The sequence below is a fragment of the Tripterygium wilfordii genome, chromosome 8, assembly GCF_013401445.1.
Source record: "Tripterygium wilfordii isolate XIE 37 chromosome 8, ASM1340144v1, whole genome shotgun sequence".
In the NCBI taxonomy this organism is placed as follows: Eukaryota; Viridiplantae; Streptophyta; class Magnoliopsida; order Celastrales; family Celastraceae; genus Tripterygium; species Tripterygium wilfordii.
The window spans coordinates 9439029-9445391 of NC_052239.1; positions in this window are offsets into that span (position 1 = coordinate 9439029).

The window sequence follows — 6363 nt, forward strand, 5'->3', positions numbered from 1 at the left end:
AACTTAATTGTAAAAAGGTCATGGACATTTTTAAAATTGTAAAAAAGTGCAATTTAAGGGTAATTTGGTCATCTGACTTAAGATATTTTTTAGTTTATACCTATAATACCCTCCTCTTTCTTCTTCTTCTTCTTCTTCTTCTCCCTCCAACTATCCAACTCTAGTGTGTCCTCTCTAAAGAGAATACTCATTCTCAGTCCAAGTCAAACACTATGGAGCCCATTCACAACAGCTAGCTATCATTTGTAATCATTTGTCAATGGAGCCGCTAGCTATCATTTGTAATCATTTGTTTATTTATAATCATTTGTTTATTTGTTACCGTTGTAGTTCTTTTCTGTACATATACTCAAACCGTGCTCTATTGTAAATTAAGCAAAGCAATCAATTCCAAACTCTTTTATGGTATCGGAGCAGGACAACTCTCCAGAAACCAATTCTTCTTTTTCCTCCATGGCATCAGAAACAAACCACTCACATGGAGATGGATCTGCGTTAATAGCAGCAAATGGCAAACCTGTGGTAGCCATTAATGCAAATTCCCAGCTTGCCCAAAAGCTGAAGCCCACCAATTTCACTTTGTGGAGAGTTCAGCTTGTTACAGTGCTGCGAGGATACAGACTTATGGGTTTTGTAGATGGAAGCACTCTCTGTCCACCCAAATCAGACTTTGCTGAGTTTGACTATTGGGATCGTCAAGACAGTCTCCTTCTCAATGCCATTGTAGCTTCTCTTCATGAAACTGTCTCACCGCTCTTGGGTGATGTATCCACAAGTGCTGAAGCTTGGAAGAAGCTTCACCAACTTTATGCTAATCAATCCAGATCCAGAAAGATCCAGCTACGACAACAGCTTCATAATCTTCAACGAGGCAACCGAACAATGGAAGAGTACCTTCACTACGTCAGGCAAATTGCTGACGAACTTGCACTAGTCAAAAATGCGGTCGATGATGATGATCTTGTACTCTACATCCTTGATGGTTTAGGTGCCGAGTACAAAGGTATTGTAGAAGCGATTCGAGGTCGTGAAAATCCCATATCTTTTGAGGATCTCCATGATCGTCTTGTCAGTCAAGAGGCTTATCTAAAGAAATTGGAGGAGAACCAGTCCATTAATGTGGCCACTGCTCACTACTCTCAAAAACAACATACACATAGATCTCAGAATTCTGGGCACTCCTTTAACAACTCACAACCAAGGTCCTTCCCTCCTCGTCAACACAATGGCGGGGGAAATGGTAGCCTAAAATCACATCAGCAAACCCATGGTGGATCTGGTTCTCATCACTTCAACAACAATGGTTTTCGACAACGGCCTCGTGTCATGTGCCAGATCTGTGAAAAACCTGGGCATTCAGCCAGAGTTTGTAGGAAACTCAAATCGTTTGTCACTGAGTATGCACCTAGTGCTAATTATGCTTCCAGTTCAGTTGGATCTGCTCCCTCTACTGTGCAACCGTGGCTGGTGGATTCAGGTGCAAGCCACCACATGACACATGATCTTGGAAATCTTTCAATTCACTCTGAATACGATGGGACAGATGAAGTAAAAATCGGTGATGGATCAGGTTTGCATGTCACTCATGAAGGGTCTTGTAATCTTCACACACGACTTCACAAATTTACACTTGCACACACTCTATGTGTTCCTGCCATTAAGAAGAATTTGATTTCAGTACACCAGTTTACTAAATCCAATAATGTGTTTATTGAGTTTCACCCTAACTATTTTGTTGTGAAGTCTCAGAATTCAGGGCTCCCTCTGGCTCGGGGCAGATGCATTGATGGCATATACCAATTCACTCCTTCTCTACCTATCTCAGCTCATTTTGCTCAAAAGACAAGTCTCAATATCTGGCATCAACGCCTTGGTCATCCCAATCACACTGCCTTACAATCTCTGTTGAATTCAATTCCAATTTCCTATTCTAAGCATGAAAGATTTTCTGATTGTAACTCTTGCAGTATCAATAAAAGTCATCAGTTGCCTTTTAAGTCTTCAACTCTGTCTTCATCCGCTCCTCTTGAAATTGTGTTCTCTGACGTTTGGGGACCAGCTGCTACACCTTCAATCTTTGGTCACAAATACTATTTGCTTTTTGTAGACCAGTTTACTCGTTATACTTGGATTTTTCCCCTAGTTCAAAAATCTGATACAATGTCTTTTTTTTTGCAATTCAAGAACATTGTTGAAAATCGCTTTACTACCAAAATCAAAACCCTCTATACCGATAATGGGGGTGAATTTCTCAAGCTAAAATCTACACTCTCCCAACTTGGAATCTCATGGATGCAATCCCCTCCTTACACTCCTCAACACGTAGGACTAGTGGAGCGAAAACATCGCCACATTGTAGAGACCGGAAAAACTCTTCTATCTCAAGCCAACCTTCCATTCTCCTTTTGGTCTCTTGCTTTTGAAACAGCTACTTATCTGATTAATCGTCAACCTTTAACCCCTCTCAAACACCGTTCTCCTTACCAGCTACTTTTTCAACAACTACCGAATTACCATAAGTTAAAAATTTTTGGGTGTTTATGCTACCCCTGGCTTCGGCCTTATACCAAAAGCAAGCTTGACCCTCGCTCCACTCCTTGCATTTTTGTTGGCTACTGTACTTCACAAAGCTCATTCAAGTGTTATGATCCTCAGACCAAGCGTCTTTATCTTTCTCGTCATGTTGTGTTCAAAGAACACCTCTTTCCTGGCATCTCAACCTCTTGCCCTCCTCCATATGATTCCTCCGATGTTATCTATCAAGGACAATTGCCCAACCCCAACCATCTTACCTCCCTCCCTGCCTCTTCCTCCTTAGATTTATCCTCTCCACCTTCCCCATTATCAGCCTCTCATGATCCTCTTCCTCCTACTGGTTCCCCATCTAACTCATCTTCTTCTAGTCCCCTTATTGTTGCTGAACCCATCTCCTCTACACCTCTTCCTGCATCTCTTCCTCCCACTCCTCCTCGTACTCACTCCATGGTTACACGATCTATGAATAATATTCATAAATCCAAAGTTTTGCACCACTCCACCGTTCATCCTACTCCTGAATCTCCTGAACCACATTCAGTCCGTGAAGCACTTAAAAGCCCCCATTGGACAGCAGCAATGACAGAAGAAATCCAAGCCTTACAAAACCACCACACATGGACCTTAATTCCCCCTGATTCCACTCATCGCCCTATTGGATCCAAATGGGTATTTCGCCTCAAACGAAATCCCGATGGCACTATAAATCGCTACAAAGCTCGGTTAGTTGCTCAGGGTTTTCTTCAACGCCCTGGGTTTGATTACTCTCAAACCTTTAGTCCGGTGGTCAAGCCAACCACTATTCGTCTTATTTTCTCTATTGCTATTATGAAAAACTGGCCTCTTAAACAACTCGATGTCAATAATGCATTCCTAAATGGCACATTGACTGAAACTGTTCTCATGAAACAACCCCCCGGATTTGTCGATCAGCAATTTCCTCATCACTTATGCCTTTTACGCAAGTCTTTATACGGTCTCAAACAAGCTCCCAGAGCTTGGTTCACCGCTCTCCGCACCACGCTGCTTCACTTGGGTTTTGTTAACTCTAGAGCTGACTGCTCACTCTTTATTTACACATCTACTTCCGCTGTTCTTTATTTACTGGTTTATGTTGATGATATTATTCTAACTGGCTCTAGTTTATCTTTAATTCACAGAATTACTGCAGCTCTCGCCCATAAATTCTCTCTCAAAGAGCTTGGTGATCTCTCTTATTTTCTTGGTATTGAAGTTGTTCGCACTACTGCTGGTCTCTTTCTCTGTCAACAGAAGTATATTCATGATATTCTCCACCGTGCTACTATGCTGGATTCTAAACCTGTTGCGACACCCTTACCTTCAAACTTCAGTCTCTCACAATTCTCTGGCACTGCCATATCTGATGCATCCCTCTATCGTCAGCTCGTTGGCGCTCTTCAGTACCTGTCTCTCACGCGCCCCGATATAAGCTTCGCCATTAACAGACTCGCTCAATATCTCTCTCGTCCTACCACTGCTCATTGGCTCACTCTCAAACGCTTGCTGCGATATCTCAAAGGCACTTGTCATCATGGAATTTTTCTCCCATCGGATTGCTCTCTGAAACTCAGAGCATTCTCTGACTCTGATTGGGCCGGTAACCCTGACGATCGCTCATCTGTCTCCTCTTATATAATTTTTCTGGGTCACAGTCCCATCTCTTGGCGCTCTCGCAAACAACGTGCAATTGCTCGCTCATCTACTGAAGCGGAATACCGCTCCCTTGCTTCTACAGCTTCTGAAGTTCTTTGGATTTCCAGTCTTCTCCATGAATTGCACCTTCCTATCCTTGCTCGGCCTGCTCTTTACTGTGACAACCTTGGTGCCACGCATCTCAGTCTCAATCCTGTCATGCACTCCCGAATGAAACATATAGCCATTGATCTACATTTCCTACGTGATCTCGTCAACAAGAAAGCTATTTCTGTGCAGCACATTGACACTCACAATCAACTCGCAGATATTCTCACGAAATCCCTTCCGCGATCACGCTTCTCTGCTATCAGGTTCAAGATCAGCATCCGCGATGGATCCTTGATCTTGCGGGGGCATAAAGAGAATACTCATTCTCAGTCCAAGTCAAACACTATGGAGCCCATTCACAACAGCTAGCTATCATTTGTAATCATTTGTCAATGGAGCCGCTAGCTATCATTTGTAATCATTTGTTTATTTATAATCATTTGTTTATTTGTTACCGTTGTAGTTCTTTTCTGTACATATACTCAAACCGTGCTCTATTGTAAATTAAGCAAAGCAATCAATTCCAAACTCTTTTACTCTCTTTCTCTCATTCTTCTCTACTAAAAGTTATCTCCTTCTTTCTCTCCTTCTTCTTCTTCTTCTTCTTCTTCTGGTTCTCGATCTGGTTCTTCGTTGTCTTCTTCTCCGTTTTTGGCCGAGTTTCTCCTCTCTTCATCTCCTTCTTCGTCGTTGCTCAATCTGGACTGCGTCGAGTTGCTCTGCTTCGTTTTTGACAGATCTGGACTATGCTTCATTGTTCAATCTGGGTTGTGCTTTGTTTTTTTGCAGATCTGGACTCTGGTTCGTTTTTTGCAGAGATGTATCGCTATAGTATCACTATAGTATCACCAACACCAAAAAACCACTAAAATGATGAAACTAGTATGCATACTTCATTTTCCTAACTACTTTTCCTTTCTTGATTACCTCTCTTGTTCGTTTTGAAAAAACATTTACAAGTGCAGAGATGTATCACTATAGTATCACGAACACAAAAAATTCATTAAAATGATACAATTGAACCAATATGCATACTTCTTCTTCCTAATTACTTTTCCTTTCTTGGTTTTCTTTTCTTGGTTTGTACATCTCTTGCTCGTTTTGGAAAAACATTTACAGCTGCAGAGATGTATCACTATAGTATCACGAACATCAAAAATCCACTAAAATGACATAATTGAACCAGAAAGACATGTAATGCTATCAAATTTACATTCTAACATTTAATCATCATTTTATGAGCCAAAAATATAAATTGAACACTAAATTGGATCTTCTATTTAAAAGTATCACTATTGTATCACAATTCGTGGAGAGAGAAAATCAAAATTGAGGTTATTTTGGTAAAAGATGATCCCCAGTGTACTTTTTTAAAAGGATGTTTTAGTGATTGCACTTTTTTACAATTAAGTATAATCTAGTGTACCGGCCTCCAAAAGTCCCGTAAAGAAATGTGGAGCTTTTTGTAAAGGGGGGCCAACAATAGGAAAGAGGGAGCCGCACAATTGAAAGGAGAAAAAAAAAAAGAAAAATCGGAAGGCAGAGTTGAGAGAAAAAGGGGAGAAGAAAAACAGAGGGTTTTGAGAGAAGGGGAAATCGGGTCAATAGGGTAGCCAGATAACACAAACAAAAGGCAGAAACACAAGTAAAAGAAGGCAAAAGAAGGGTTTCTTTTGGTGAAGGTGTGCGCTGCACAAAGAGGAGGAAAAGAGTAAAGGAAATCGGGAGAAGGTAATAATATACACTCTAACGTGCCTATGTAGTTCCTCATTTCATACTCGGCATTCAATTTGATTGGTCTGTGATTGCTGCTCCATTCCTTTGCATTCAAATCTGATTCACATCGTTGGTTTGTGTCTTGTTATATATGGTTCGTTGGTTTGTGTATTGATTCGATTCCGCTTGTGTTGGTTTGTGGTCATGTGGTTTATGTTTGCTTTGATTTTCTTTATTAGAATATGTGTTAAGTTTACTTGGATCTCTGCTTTTTCGCATTGTCTATTCAAAGATCCAGTCGAAGCTAAGGGTCAGCTTAAGATATTCATTTTTTTTGCAAATATTGTT